Here is a 17128-nt window from a genome sequence, read left to right as displayed (position 1 = left end):
CCCAAGGCAATCAGGAAGAACATTCAAAAATCAAGCTAATCTTTCGCTTTTTCTGAGCTGTGAGCAGTTCAGGTCCTGCCCAAACCATTAGCCTATCCCAACCATTCAATCAAATATCAATTAAAAAAGTGATATTGTACCCATAGGTACAAGCCCATGAATGTTTCATTCCGGGGAAGGGGCTTTTATTTTAAGTACTACAATGATGACTTTCCTCTCCTATTGATACACAATGTCCCAACAGTCCCTTCAAGGCCTTTAAGGCACAGATGAGGTCAGGCTGGTGGAATTTGAGATGGATGGCTTTCATTTGGTTTTCTTTTTTGACATTCCTCCTTAGTTCATTTTTTAAAGTTTGGCTATCATTTGAGTTAGCATATGTACTAAATTAATTATACAAATGGATAAAGGGATTGCATTTTTACCAACTCTAGATTGAATCTGAGAATCCCAAATGAGAAAAACTGTTATACAAATACTTATGTAAGCCACAAAAATGTCAGCAATAGCACTTAGACTTATATACCACTTCACAGAGCTTTACAACCTCTTTCTGATTTACAGAGTCGGCATATTGATCCCAACAATTGGGCCCTCATTTTACCAATCTTGGAAGGATGGAAGGCTGAGTCAACCTTGAGCCACTCAGAATCGAACTCCTGGAGTGAGCAGTGAGTTAGGCCTGCAGTACTGCATTCTAACCACTGCACCACCATGACTCTTAGACTAATTAACATGCAAGTCTGTCCTTTCTTTTTGACCTTGAGATCTCATCACAGTAGTAATAAACTTGCATTCAGTCACATTTCTCTCCCAATTTAGTTATGTGTGCTTCCATGCACAAACTCAAATTAATGGCTTGTGTTGATTTGTATTAGTTCTCATTTGCTGACAAAAAGAGTAGACAAATAGTAATTCTCATTGGAAAACTTCTTATAGGAGACAGAAGGTAGGACATATATAGATTTGCCAACAGATATAGTCTTAAAATAATTAGAGAGAACTATGGGAAGCAAAAGTGGTATGAAAAGAATTGCTAACAACTAAAAGAGACAACTCAATGGCTGCTGAAAATTTATAATTGTATTTATGAGCTACTAAAGTTTAGGTTAGTTTAGGTTTGTTTGTTTGTTTGTTTGTTTGTTTGTTTGTTTGTTTGTTTATTTATTTATTTATTTATTTATTTATTTATTTATTTATTTATTTATTGGTTCAATTTATATGCCGCCCTTTTCTGGAGACTCAGGGCGGCTTACAATGCGTTAAGCAATAGCCTTCATACTTTTGTATATACATGCTTAGTAGGGCTTTCGGCTGCCCCTAAACAGTGTTCTTTTTATACAAAGTCATCTTATTGCCTCCACAATCCGGGTCCTCATTTTACCTACCTCGAAAAGATGGAAGGCTGAGTCAACCTTGAGCCTGGTGAGATTTGAACTTGCAGTAATTGCAGGCAGCTGGCAGCTAAATGCTACTTAACAGCACTTTAGTCCACTGTACCACCAAGGCTCTTGGTGGTGCAGTAAATGTTAATACTGTTCACGTTTTTTTTTGTTTTGTTTAAACAGAAAAACTCAAATGAATTGTTGGACATGTGCTAGAGAAAGATATAAAAGAGTAAAAGAGAAAGGGGTGTTGCATGATGTGGTTTACCTTGTGCAGGTGACACCCTAAGCATTGAGAAGAATGGAAGTCTACTTTTATCTTATCACTCAGAAAAAAGCCACCTGTCACCTGAGAGAAAAAATTGCCAGAAATGTCTTTAAGTGCTATCTTAATTTTAAAATTAAGGAGTTGAGTTAAAAAATAGTGCATTGTATTCATAAGTTAAGATCACATCATACTGTGAAAATATACATGCTTAAAACATTTTTAAGCTGTCCTGAATACAGAAAAAAGTTCTCACCTTCCAATTTAAGCCATTTATCAAGTGAGGCATGAAATTCAGGAAGTAATTCACAATGGAGTACGATGCAATTAGTTGCCTGCTAAGTGAGAGGAAGAAAATGAAACTGCTCATCCTTTTTACCTTAATATGCTTCTTAATAAAAGGATTTTTTTAAAAAATAAATAATCCTCCCTTTGTAATATCATTAATCAAACTGGATGAATGAGGATGCCATTGTCATAATCCTGATATAAGAAAAAAGATTTGGCAAAATGAGAAATGCCTAACTTAGAATCTGCAGCTGAATCTGACCAGCCTTCTACTTGGCAAGTATTGCCTTGTGCAGGGAATAATTATTTCATGTTGTTATATGCAAATAGGGATACTCTGTGAACATATATCAGAGGTGTAATAGCTGAGACTCATGAAAAACCAAAATGAATATTAGATTTGACAAAAGCAAACCATTAGGAAATAAAAGAGTACAGGGCCTGTTTTAGGCCTAGTATTCTTCATCATCTTCATCAATGATTTGGAAGACAGGGAACTCATCAAATTTGTAGACACCAGGCTGGAAGGAAGAGCCAACACTCCAGAAAATAGGCTTAAGATGCAGAAGGATCTCCAGAGACTTGAACATTGGGTGCTATCAAACAAAATGAAATCCAATGGTGAAAAAAGTAAGTTCTACATTTAGGCAAGAATAACCAAATGCAAAGATATAGTATAGATGGTACTGACTCAATAGTAGTAATTGTGAGGGGGATATTGGAGTCCTAGTGGACAATCATTTAAATATGTCCCACCAGTGTGCTACAGCTGCCAAAAAAGCCAAAACAGTTTTAGGCTGCATTAACAGAGGGATAGAATCAAGATCACATGAAGTGTTAATACCACTTTATAATGCCTTGGTAAGGCCACACTTGGAATACTGCATCCAGTTTTGGTCACCATGATGTAAAAGACTCCAGAAAGAGTACAGATAAGAGCAACAAAGATAATTAGGGCACTGGAGGCTAAAACATATAAAGAACTGTTACTGGAATTGGGTATGTCTAGTTTAATGAAAAGAAGAACTAGGCATGGCATGATAGCAGTGTTCCAAAATCTCAGGGGTTGCCACAAAGAACAGGGAGTCAAGCTATTCTCCAAAGCACCTAAAGGCAGGAGAAGAAGCAATGGGTGGAAACCAGGGGTGGGTTTTACTTACCTTTACTACCAGTTCGAAATGGGGCTGCTTGTTTCGCTCGCGTGCACGCTTCTGCACATGCTCAGAAACTTCCTGATGACATCAGGGTCAGTGGGCGAAGCCTCTCACCAATTTTACTACTGGTTCTATAGAACCAGTCCGAACCGGGGGCAACCCACCACTGGTGGAAACTAATCAAGATAGAAGCAACCTAGAACCAAGGAGAAATTTCCTGGCAGTTAGAACAATTTATCAGTGGCATGGCTTGCCTCCAGAAGTTGTTCATTCTCATCACTGGAGGTTTTTAAAAAGAGCTTGGACAACAATTTGTCTGAAATGATATAGGCTTTCCTGACTAAGCAGGGGGTTGGAAGACCTCCAAGGTCCCTTCCAACTCTGTTATTTCTGTTAAAAGGAAGACTCTTCTCATATTTAGTAGGTTACGTTATTGTGCCATTAAATTAAAATGTTGTTGTGCTGTTGTTATAGGGTTATTTATTTATTTATTTATTATTTAAATTTGTATACCGCCCTTCTCCTTTCAGACTCAGGGCGGTGAACAGCCAAAATAAAAACATTTGTACACAAAAGTTAAAATAATTATTAAAACTAATTAAATGAAATTTGGCCCATAATTTAAAACATATCAATTAAAATCAGTATCAAATGTTAAAACCAACATGGAATCAGGCCAGCCCGGCTAGCTGAAAAAAGTAAGTTTTTAGGGCCCGATGAAAAGTCTGGAGGTCTGGGATCGCTTGTATCTCTGGGGGTAGATTGTTCTAGAGGGTAGGTGCCACCACAGAGAAGGCTCTCCCCCTGGGGGTCGCCAGCCGACATTGTCTGGCTGACGGCACCCTGAGGAGGCCCTCTCTGTGGAAGCAAACCAGTCAGTAGGAGGCAATTGGTGACAGAAGGCGGTCCCGTAAGTACCCCGGCCCTAAGCCGTGTACTTGTTGCCCCAGTGAGACATGAACACAATGCTTATGTATTAGGCTGGATGCACACGTGACGAAACATAACTCAGTGATGGTAGACCATTTACTAAGAATGGTTTTGTTTACTCCCTTCCTTCCAATAACCACAGTATTTCATGGGGACCATCTGCTTCAAATTCAAAAGAAAAAAGATCAAAATTTTACATTGGCCTTAACACTAACAATTTCTTGTCAGAGACAGTAATTTTAGAATTAAACAGTATGCAATCAAAAGATGTAAAACAAAGAGGCTGGTACTTGAACAATGCCTCTCTAGGCCAGCAAGACTCGGCCTCAGGGAGAACCATCTCTCAAATCTGCTTTGTTTGGGAGGCAGCATTTTGTAAACAATACTTTGAATTGGGGCCCTGTGACTGAATGGCTATTGAACTTTAAGTTATGATTCAGCACACCACTCTCAGAACAGAGCACAAAACATTAAACACTGCCAGATGGTAGTTCAAAGTCCATCAGATATAGATTCCCTTTTCTTCTCTACAAAGGATTGGCAAAGCTTCAAATCTGGGATGGGGATGGGGGGAAGGGAGACTCCATTAGATAAATGGAGCTGATGTGGCTGTTGTCTTGCTAGGCTATTCTAAGAAAGTCATCTGAATGGGTCAAATTGCAAACAGAGCCTGGATCAAAAGACGGCTAAAGCAGTAGCAGGTCAAAGTGATTCACGCTATGTCAACTGGAGCAGCAGGAAACCCTGAGTTACAATGCAGCTGCTCTTAGGAAGGGGTTTAACATTCGGCTAATTAGAGGAAGAGAGCTTCTCTTCTCCTGCAGGTTAAAACAAAACAGCATTCAATCCTTTTACTGCCTTGTTTATCAGAACTCATTTGCTGCTCTATAAACCAGTTGGGAAAATGCAGCATTTTAGAGGAAGGGGAGATATCCTTGGGAGAAAGGAAAGACCACAGCATACACGTTTTGTGCTCCAAAGCAAGACTATCATTTTCCTTGACTCAATTATCCAAAACCAAATGTTGCTGCAAATTTATGCACCTTTGCAGGCTGAAATCAAGTATAATTTCATCAGATGCAGGGGAAGGCGACTGTCTTTTTTATTGGTGTGTATGATGCAGCTTCTTATTGGCTAGATAGATCATAGATAAGCTCCAGAAGAAAATCAACACGAGATATGCTTAATTTTAATTCACAAAGCATGCTAAGCCATGTTGTAGTTTTGTTTGTTTGTTTGTTTGTTTGTTTGTTTGTTTGTTTGTTTGTTTGTTTGATAGGCACGTGTGGCAACCTAGCCCACAGCTGATGATCTATCTTGTAGGAGCCCAGACAATTGTGGTATATTCATTGAATTGTAGTTAAAGCATAGCTTAGTTGGCTATTTGAATTTGTCTAGTATTCAAGTCTTACCTTGCACTCCAGATCTACAGAATGTGTTCACAAACACTCATCCATCCATATACAGGTATATAACCACAGTTGTGTGAATGAAGTATGGACAAGGTTTGGGGATCACTGGGGACAAGTTACCATTATCCCTCATTTTCTTGCAATTCTCAACTTTGCGGTTTCCTGGGTAAAGCCATAGCAATCTCAGCCTATGATGGATCATGAGAAATGAAAAGGGATCAATGATATCTTTTGTTCTATCATTTTAATCAAAATAATCAATTCTTACATTCTTTTAGTTTTGTTTTAAGGGCTTTTTTCCTCATAAATGTAACATCATCAATTGAGCTTGACTCACAGAAATGAATTCCCATTTGCTCTTTTTAGCCTCCAAACCTGGAAACTCCCGATATTCTCTTATCCAAATACTAACTTGGTATGACATTGCTTAGCTTTTCAGTATAGTCAAGTGCAGGATTCTATAAACATTTCCATTAGGCAAAATAAGCCAGCAAATGTTGGAAGACAAATCTGTAGAGAATTTGAAAGAAGCAGCACTTTCTTCACCATATATTATCTTGGACTGCTCCAATCTCATTGAGTGATTGAAGCAGGTGTTCTCAAGCTTGAAGCATGAAATCCAATATCAATCACGTACGGCACAGAAACAGAAGTTCTGATCTATATTAGCATAATTACAACATTAATATTTTACTATTAAGATATAAGAGAAAGCATCCAACTCTTTTTTTAAAAGGATTATCCAAGATGGTCTTCTCACTGTATTAGGTTATGGGAAATGACCCCACCTTGATTTTTTTTTCTCCAAATCCTTCAAGTACAGAAGCTTCAAAATAAATATTTGTACAAAGCAGACTATTAAGGTTTAGTAGAGATGAAAATGAGTTTTGAGAGAGGGATTTAAGTTTCAAATATTGAATTAGAAAATTGACTTTCTCATCTTAACACATGAAATTTAATATATGGAGTTTAACAGTCCATGCCATCATATGCTTACTCAATTCAAACCCAGTATGTTCAACAGAGCTTACTCCAAGGTAAGTGTGCAGAAGAGGTTGCAACTTTTTTAAAAAATTTGATTTATATGTTGCCCTTCTCCAGAGATTCAGGGCGGCTTACAATGCATTAAGCATTGCAACTTTGCAACTTCAAATTCTATCTTTAGATCAGAGACAGAGGTGGGTTTCAGCAGGTTCTGACCAGTTCTGGAGAACTGGTAGCGGAAATTTTGAGTAGTTCAGAGAACCGGCAAATACCACCTCTGACTGGCCCCGCCCCCATCTATTCTCTGCCTCCTGACAGAGGAGGAGGAAATGGGATTTTGCAGTAACTTTCCCCTGCCATGCCCACCAAGCCATGCCCACCAAGCCATACCCACAGAATTGATAGTAAAAAATTTGAAACCCACCACTGATCAGAGATCACTGAGAGTTCATGACTTAGAGTGAATTAAAACTAGAACTGGTGAACCTCTTGTCAAATTTAACTTTTTATATTTTATAGCATATTTTTCAATACAATTTTTTTTTTAATTTGATTTATATGCCGCCCTTCTCCGGAGACTCAGGGCGGCTTACAATGCTTTAAGCAATAGCCTTCATTCTTTTGTATATTTTATACAAAGTCAGCTTATTGCCCCCACAAACTGGGTCCTCATTTCACCTACCTTAGAAAGGATGGAAGGCTAAGTCAACCTTGAGCCTTGGAGAGATTCGAACCAGCAGAAATTGCAGGCAGCTGTGTTAATAACAGGGTGCACTAAACCCTTGTACTATCAAGGCTCTTGATAATGGTCTCTTTTCATCTTTCTAGTAAAAATAAATTTCCCAAACTTTCCCAAATTTCACTTATATAATGTCATCTCATGCAGATTAAGCCTTCCATATCTGGGCTACAAAAATCTAGCTGCTTACTGGGTCAGTTTTCTGTAACCCTTTGCTTCCCCAAATGGTTCTCCATCTTTTTGCAGCCCAGATTCAATTCTTCTTTGAAATGAATTAATATTTATCTGCATATCAGAATATATTACATTAGAGATTAGATTAGAATTCTTTATTGGCCAAATGTGATTAGACACACAAGGAATTTGTCTCAGGTGCATAAGCTCTCAGTGTACATACAACAATAGTGATAGATCATTTTAAATTGGTTATCGTGCAATAACATTTATAACCATTATAACTCAAATTATGTTACAACTAAAATGTCCTTATGAAAAGCAGGTTTAAGTTCTAGAAGATAAAATGGATACCAGGGGCCTACTTTGCAATAAAAATTGGCTTTTGAAATGAGAGATCTACCTTTTTTCTTCTCCGCCACAAACATTTAACTCTTCCTCCCTCTTTATCAGGGGTTTAGGCAAATGGAAATGCCAGAATAAGTCAAATGCTGAATGTATCAAAGCATTTGATCATTTCTAACAATTCAGCACATCACACATGCGGCAGATTTGCTAGTGAAGTGGGAAAAGGACAGTCTCTTTTCTCAGTCCTATTTCACTCTGTTTCTATTCATGGGTAAATCAGTAAATGTTACAAATGCCTTGACTGTGTAATGGATGGGTTCTGGGTTAGTTACTGTGCTGACAATAGGTTTTACATTCTATTGAGTTAGACACGGCAGAAGGTGAATAGGGTAGAATTACAGGAAAGGATTAATGAAGGGTTTCTTGCTGAACATACTTGCAGTGATGTTCTAAATCGCTATACCAAGCAGGAGCCGATTCCCTCTGCCTCCCTCCCTCCCTCTCTTTTTTTTCCTTGTGCCTTAAGGCTCATGGAGTAATAGCTTAAAATAAGATCCTTTAAGCAAATTTGCATCACACATTGTCTATGTGAGCCACTTCATTGGTTTCCACAGAATTACTTCCCCAAATGCTCTTCTTTTTTTCTGAAGCAATTTTTGTACTTGAAAATGCATTACAAGGAACATTGGCTGCAGCTACAACACCATTATGTATAATACAACAAGCAGTGTTTTAATCAGGAGGAACCGTAACAACAAACACTCTATGCATATGGTGGCCTTAATCCTGCATTTCCTGAGATGCTTCCTGACTCCTCGAGGGTTATAATTAAAACCCATTCCTTTGGCCTTTTCAAAGTATTCCTTTTTATTAGTAGGTTTTAAGGATTTGCTCATAAAGACTGTTGTAGCCTCTACATGAGATTTGGGAGAGCGATTAAGATGGTTGGCTGAAACTGGGGAGACATAGGCTTAAATCTACTTTCAACCATGGAACTCTCTTAAGCCACCCTTGTACTTCAATATCCTTGTTATTTTGAGGGAGTGCTGGGTGTGCACACTTGAGCTCCTGACTAATAAATAAAATATGTATACATTGCTAAAAGTCCTCTGCAATGCCCATCTTCCCTAACTTGTTAACCAGGGTACCCAGCTTCTAGCTGAAATCAACCCTAGTTTTCCTCTGATAAATTTGAACTTACGGTATTGCTATATAAGTACATATATTATGTACACATGCTAGAAGCCATACTTAGAAAAGAAAAAAAAAGGATTATAATTAAAATTCCTCATATATACATTTAGTATCTATCCTAATGTGTCTATAACTTTTGTCTAACACATAGAAACATGCTAATATAGTACATATACATTTTCTTCACCTTCCAGTAAAACAAGCCAAAATGAAGAAGAGGAGGAACAGGTCTGTGGGGAAGAGAAAAATAAAAGAAGAAAGGGAACCTCATCACAGTTATTATAATAAGGCAGAGAAAGCCTGAAGAGCAGGTTTTCTGGAATTCTTCCTACGCTTTTATCAGCAGAGGCCATGTATCTGTATGTATGTTCTGGGAAGCATATCCTGGACTCTGCGTGTATTCCAGTCTGGTCATATGACTAGGAGGGAGGGGTGCTTAATGTGGAGCAGTCATCGACATTCCAAGTAATTTTTTAAGGATATTTTTCTTTTCAGTTCCTTACCTGTTTTTTTTAAACCTTGCTATTTTTTTCTGTTGTCTTTCTTTCTTTCCTATAACTAATGTGTTATACTTGTTATGTGTTTGTTAAACTAGTAAAAAATGTATTCATAAAAAAATGAATGGTCAAATACATCCCCAGATTTCTCTACAAATAAGATTTTTTTTTTAATTTAAACCAAATTTCATGCTGTGGAAACAGGACTGAGCTGACAAAACAGCCACCACAAGACACCTGATCTAATATTGCATGCTACAGTCATCCATTGCTTGCTACCCATAGGTGTAGCTAAGGAAGAAAAGTTGAGTTCTGGTGGTGAACATATTGGATAGATTCTTACATTATGTCAAGCTATCATAGGCTTTGTATGGTTTTGGTTTAGCGGGTTGTTTGAACTCATCCATTAGGAATTAGAAATCTTAATTCATGGTTTAGTTTATTAATTTGTGAATCCAGAAATCTGTTTGAATCCTACCTTTTTATTCTGGGAATAGGTTGGTGTCAAAGAGCAATACAAATCTTTAGCATAACATGGCTGATTTAAATAAAACCATCTGACTGAAGAAGCAGCACCACAGATTACAAATAAGGTATGTGCTAGAAATGCCAGGCTTTAATTATCAGGGAAGCAAAGCTAGCTGTTTGTGCTGTGACTGGAATCTTTTGTGGTAGACTTTTCAAATACTGACAGTGCCAATTCCATTTTGCTTAGCTCATTTACTCTGCCTCTAAACTTGTAAAATTAATCATTCCTGGCAACATCAATTTAGTTGTAATTAATCATACTGGGAGGAGCAAAGAAATTGCACTGATGTGAGTCATATTAACAACATTATCTGATTGCTCTGAATGTAATTTACTAGTAGCCTGATGTGCATATACAAAGCTTCTGCTGGTGTTCTGGCGCACAAAGAAATGTGCATTGTGCAAAATGCATTAAGCAGAATAATAAATGGTCAAAGTGGTTAAACAGCATATGTATTGGACTGTTTGCTGCCTTATGTATTTGTTTCAAAATATTCCAGAGATTTGGCTTGTTGTACTTCTCCATCTTTCAAATTTTTGCTTCAGTCAAGCACAGCACTAGGGATGTCTCTTATGCAAATTTCACTGAATTAAGATGGTGCCATTAGAAACAGATGAGTGCATATTTCAGGCAAGTATGTGCAGGAGAATATAGGAATGAATGCTGCTCTTTCAATAAGCCAAACTGAAGACCTCTAGATATATTACGACAGGAGCTATGGTGGCACAGTGGTTAGAATGCAGTATTGCAAGCTAATTCAGCTCACAGCCAGGAGTTCGATCCTGACCAGCTCAAGGTTGATTCAGCTTCCATTCTTCTGAGATCAGTAAAATGAGAACTCAGATTGTTGGTGCAATATGCTGATTCTGTAAACTATAAAACACTATGAAGCGGTATATAAGTCTAAGTCTAAGTGCTATTGCTATTGTTATTGCTGCTTTTAAATTCCAAGTACATCAGAAACAATGGATGAAATGTCCCACATGATGCATAAGGCATGACTTATATACTTATTGGGGCTCAATAAGTCATGTAAGGGCATATAGATCGCTATATAGAATTGTAACTTTACTGTGGTAACAACATATTATATACCACATGCAAATCATTTTGACATAATCTCAATTTGCTGCAGACACACATGATTCACATCTAGCTTCAAGAGCTGATGACGGGGATATTGACACTATTCAGTATCTTGGCTGTTGGCCCAGGAGAACAGAAAGAAAAAAAAGAAAAAGTCTTCTTTCCAAGCCTGACAGGCTCCTCAGTTCATGAGGAGACATTTAGTACACTCACATACTTGTGAATGCTTGAATCACATTTAGTGAAAGCTTTTCAAGGAGCTTTAATTGTGGTTATTATCAGATTCTGGCCAAAATAAGGATCTGACTAACTGGGTTCCTAATTATATTTCACCAACCAAAGTTAATCCAGGTTTGTTCAGAGACATATTTAGCCCATTAACTAATTTGTAAAATTGCTGACACTTTTTCTTAGCTGTTTATATTTCTTGTCCTATTAAAAACATACTTCATGGCTATTTTATTCTATTTATTACATTGTATTGCTATTGGGTACTCTAGGACCCATTTATTTACAATAATACCAGTAAATATTAACTTATACTACAATATCATACATCATCTACTATATTTTTAGTGTAACACATAATGTTATTTATTAAATTTGTATCCTTCCTTTACCCTTTTTAACTGAAAAGCTTCCCAGAGCAGATCACATAGATGTTGTAATCCTTGTTCAGACCTTCAATATGTTTAGAGTAGGCTCATAATCTATAATTAATGCCATATCAAACCAATAATTACACAACCAGTGCTTTAGAAATTGTGGATTTTTTTTTATTTGTGCTGTGTGTCTGTTTATATAATTTTTAATTACTGCTAGCCACCCAGAATCATGAATCTGTTATGGATGGTGATAAAAGTTGAATGAATGAATGAATGAATGAATGAATTTAGTGTACAAAGAAAGATGATCTAAAGCCTATTAAACAAATTCAGATAGTAGGTACAGGGAATGTGTTAAGTTCTTAACTATCTTCTCTACTGACACATATTACTAGAAAATATACATAGATCCATCAGTCAGACGACTGGCCCTGGTTGCACATACAGATCTCACAAACATCTTTTTAGACTGTCCTTTGAATGTCACATATTGCATGCATACATACATCTACTTCAGTGGTGAAATCCAAATTCTTTTACTACTGGTTCTGTGGGCATGGCTTGGTGGGCGTGGTGTGGCTTGGTGGGCATGGCAGGGGAAGGATACTGCAAAATCCCCATTCCCTCCCCACTCCTGGGGGAAGGATATTGCAAAATCTCCATTCCCACCCCACTCTGGGGACAGCCAGAGGTGGTATTTGCCGGTTCTCTGAACTACTCAAAATTTCCACTGTCAGTTCTCCAAACTGCTCAAAATGTCCACTACCGGTTCTCCAGAACCTGTCAGAACCTGCTGGGTTTCACCCCTGATTTACTTGCTTCTAAAATATACCAACTTTATTAGTACTTAATAGTCTGAACAGACTATAAAGATCATTTGTTCTTTCCATCCATCATGCAGTATTGTTAAATAAGAGGATAAATGGTTCAGTATGATCCTAAACATCTTTTTAGATAGCTGTCTTAGTCTAAAAGGTTATATCTTACTATGTACAGAACTAGTACTTTGCTGTAAAGATACGAGTTAAATTGTCTACATCTTCAGTTTTAAACATGTGCTCCTTTATTTATAGATTTCTATTTTAGTGTGACAGATGTGTGAGAGAAAATGGCATATTCTCCTTGGTGCCAACCAGGAGATAATTTGGCATGGTTTCAATCTGTGTTCAAAAAGTTGCCCACAAAGTATTTAAAATGTCATACCAGTTTTCACAAAGTGACACTAGTTCTCAGGAGGCTTGGCTTTAGAAACACAAATGTGATTTCAATCAGACCAACACAGATGTTGGAGTTGGATGAAATGTGCTTACAATGTCATTAAATTTATACATTGCTACTAATAAAACTAATGGGCCAAACTAAGGGGTCTGCTCCAAATGGAAAATATGCTGTGTTTCAAACTCAAAACAAAATATTCTATCTCAAAGGTTCTGACAAACACCTTCAAGTTGGCTTTGATTTTATAGAAAGAATTCTTAATCATTTTCTGTGCCTGTTTTCATCTAAATAAAACTCAGAACCAACATTGTTCAACACTGGAACATTTTGAGCATGGTAAATAGTAATTACCTAGAACAAGATTCTTAGGCTGCTAAAATCCATGAAAAACTGTACTTTTCTGTTAGCATATTCTGGATTTGAATATTGGGTAGTACTAACCTTTCTTGAACTCCTTCCTTACTTGTCCATCAGCCATTTGTCCCATCCTTGTGTTCACCTAATGTTTTTTCCCCTGTGTCCTGTCTCTTGCATTAAACAAATATCAGGTATTGGAGATATTCAATGCACAGAAACTTGGATGTAGTGTGCCAGGTTATCCAGGCAAAGGACAGTCTGTTATTCCTGGTGTGTCCAGATTGTATCCAGTCAGGGAGGCAGTGATTGCTCACATGAATGACAAGAGTCCTTTAGCATCAGTGAGCCAAACCATGAAATAATCTAGAGGTGATTTCACAGGGAATAAATCTTTTTCTAAGAGCATTTTGGAGAAGTAAGCCACATTAATTCCATCAGCACCTCCTTGGACATATGCAGTTGAGCAGGAGTGCAGTTGAGCAGGAGTGCAGTTGAGTAAGGAACATGTTATCTCATTTTCCTCAGTAATGTTATTGCTATTCTTCCATTTTCCTCTTTTTCGTCTTCAGAGCCCTCTTTTCTTCTTCCTTTTTTCCTCTGTCCTCTTCTTCCTTGTAACAAAGGTTCCTGCTGCCCAAGAAAAACAGTTTTTGCCAAAATTATTTCCACAGTCTACCCAACTGTAAGGCCCCATACCTCAACATACCCCATACCCAACATACCCCAGTGGCTATTCCCAGTTCAGGAAATTTAATGGCCAGGACCTGCACAGATTACTTTATTCAGAGCTTTCTTTGTTCAAGCTGACACCCAACAGGAAGGATTCTGCTTTCACAAAGCCAATTTTTTTCTGCTGTGAGTTCACACAATTTACTTGACATAGTTCTATGTTCCACAGCATGTTCACCCAGTTCTTCAGACTTTCAATAACTATTAGTTAATTGTTGGTCATATAGCCAACCTCAGATGTCAGTTTGTTTGATAACATGATTGGAAGAGGACAATCCAACAATAGGTATAAATTTGGAACTGAAAAAGGATAGAGTGGATTATTTAGGATTGGGTGGAGTCAGATATGGGCTTCGTCATATCACCTAAAAGAGAAGGAGACCTTAGAATTTTTTCCACCCGAAATGATTGTGTTTTGGGTGGAAAACAAGCAGCCCTCTTTTGGTTCATACATTAACCAAAATGTTTAAACTATGTTTCATACACAAACCACTGAAACTAGCTGTTTTGTGCTCAAAATGATTCATTTGAACCATTTAATACATCTCTAGGCCAAACTAGTTTTTAGAAAATGAGTACTAGAAGTTGCTATGGACCTGAAAACATACCTGAACAATTATAAAATCTGAATGGATCATTACATGGCAAGCATCAGCAACTAATAAATCAGGCAGGTATGTGGATCAATAAGGTTTGCCGTACTGGTTTATTCCTGGTTATCAGCTGGTCTTGTGTGTAAGCCAGCTTCTCCCATTGTGCTTAATTGATAAGTTACACCTTGTACTGGAAACATGGTGAAGTGGCTTTAAAAAGCATTGTCTAATTCTGCCATTAAAAAAAAAACAGTCTGACCATTTTTGGTATCTGCCAGAAGATTTTGTTGTTGTTGTTAGTTGTGAAGTCATGTCTGATGCATTGCGACCCCATGGACAATATTCCTCCAGGCCTTCCTGTCCTCTACCATCCTTTGGAGTCCATTTAAGCTCACATCTACTGCTTCAGTCACTCCATCCAGCCACCCCATTTTCTGTCATCCCTTTCTTCTTCTTTTGCCCTCAATCTTTCCCAGGCCAGAAGATTAAGAAATTTATATTCTCAGCATTCAAACCTCTTAGTCCTGGAGGAGGCTGGCATATAAAACAAAACTCTCCAAGGATATTAAAAGTCTTCTCAGGAAATAAAAATGGTGGAGCCGAAGAAGGGCAGGAAATGGAACACCTCAAGTCTCTCGTTTCTGTTCTTATTGGTTGTTTATTTCTGCTGATAAGTGAAATTAGGTAGGAGGGAAGCCACCAATCACTTTTTTGAAATTGTCTAGCAATGAAAATGGTAAGGACAGTAACCCTACCTAGCCTCAATGCTGCGTGCCATAAAACTGAGGCATTAGGACAATGCACTTTGTGTGAATGTATGTTCCTCCTTATTGAACCATGACAAGAAAGCATGTTAAAACAACTGTTGCATAGGCCATTTATTTTATACTTTCATTATGTGCCTAAGTAGAGATTTAGGTTTATGTCATGCCTGGGGTCAGCAATATTCCAGTTTCTAAAACTAAATATGTCCCTTTGGGAGTGAAATTATTTATTTTCAGAATTCAGCTGTTTCTTTGATGCTATTGAGGCAATAACTCATTATTAATAAACTGTTCTTTTTCAGGACCAAACCAAGTTAATAGGTCCAAATACTGCAAGTATTTAATGCACATATACTTCTTGGGCTAAGAACTTGTATAAAGTTTCAGCTCAAGGCACATTTAAAGAGGTAAATAATAAAACTCCAAATAAAAAGTTGATAATGGAAATGCTGACTGACCTACTAGCAGTCCTGGCAGAAGAAGCTCTAATAAAGTCCCAAAGCACAGATAAATAGACAGTTCAGTATATCGTGGAAAATTTCCTAAAAATATTGCTTAATTCTGCAGGAAAATAAATATTATGGACCTTTTCGAAAGAAGTTATCTAATTATTTTATTGGATTGGATTGGATTTATCTTCACTGCAATTGTCCATCAATGCATATTACAAAGTGTCTACTATTGAGCAATAAAACAACAACAGAAGAAAAGAAATGTAATATGCACAGGGTGATTAAAGATTAGTCATGTAGATAGCAAAGGTTTTTCAAAGGCACTCCATTTTTAACAGCTTATAGAAAGCCAACAGCATGGAGGTAAATTAAATTATTAAAAGAAGACTAGTCCAAACTGCAGATATTGCTTTTGAAAATATTACCCGCAAATCTCTAGTGCCAATGTTTTGTGGAAGTGGTGGACTACTAGCTGGTTCTCTCAGGACAACTGTGTGAAATAGTCAGGACCAGAGGTGGGTTTCAGCAGGTTCTGACCAGTTCTGGAGAACTGGTAGCGGAAATTTTGAGTAGTTCGGAGAACCTGTAGTAAAAATTCTGACTGACCCTGCCCCCATCTATTCTCTGCCTTCCAAGTCCCAGCTGATCAGGAGGAAATGGGGATTTTGCAGTAACCTTCCCCTGGAGTGGGGAGGGAATGGAGATTTTACAGTATCCTTCCCCCGGAGTGGGGACGGAATGGAGATTTTACAGTATCCTCCCCCTGCCACACCCACCAAGCCACACCCACCAAGCCATGCCACACCCACCAAGCCATACCCACAGAACCGATAGTAAAGAAAAAAGACCATCACTGGTCAGGACCTATTACAGGACACAGTCCTGAAAGTACATTTGTGCCAAATTACATATGGCTTCAAAGAATAAAAATAGCAAAAATTGCACGAAGTGCAATATGAATTGCACTTCGAAGCAAAACAGGAACCTCTGTGGAATCTGAAGTAGAGATCTTATGTGCACATGTTATGTGTGCCAGTCAGTAGCAGGCGGCTACATTCTGGATCAATTTCAGTTTCTGGGAGGTCCTCACAGGCAATGGTAGAACACATTGCAGTAGACCAGAAGATAATGAAGGCATGAATTACTTTCATAAAATTCTTGTGGTCCAGGAAATATTGCAGTCTTATTGTTATTGCTGACTAATTTTGAAAATCTACAGGAACCACAACTGTAACCTAGCTAGCCAGCATATAGTCACTGGCTACTGCTTAATTCATGCTGTCTTGCTTCTTGAATTGACCCACTCCATGAGGGATTCATGTTCCACAGGCCTGTGATTAAATTCCATACCCATATGACACAGCAAAACTGTTTCTCCTTTCTTCTTCCCTTTCTTCTCCAAACAACATCCTTCCCAAAATAATA

This window comes from Pituophis catenifer, unplaced genomic scaffold (genome assembly GCF_029215685.1).
Source record: "Pituophis catenifer annectens isolate HBS135680 unplaced genomic scaffold, rPitCat1.0.hap2 SCAF_2, whole genome shotgun sequence".
Classification (NCBI taxonomy): Eukaryota; Metazoa; Chordata; class Lepidosauria; order Squamata; family Colubridae; genus Pituophis; species Pituophis catenifer.
This window is presented reverse-complemented; position numbering follows the sequence as displayed.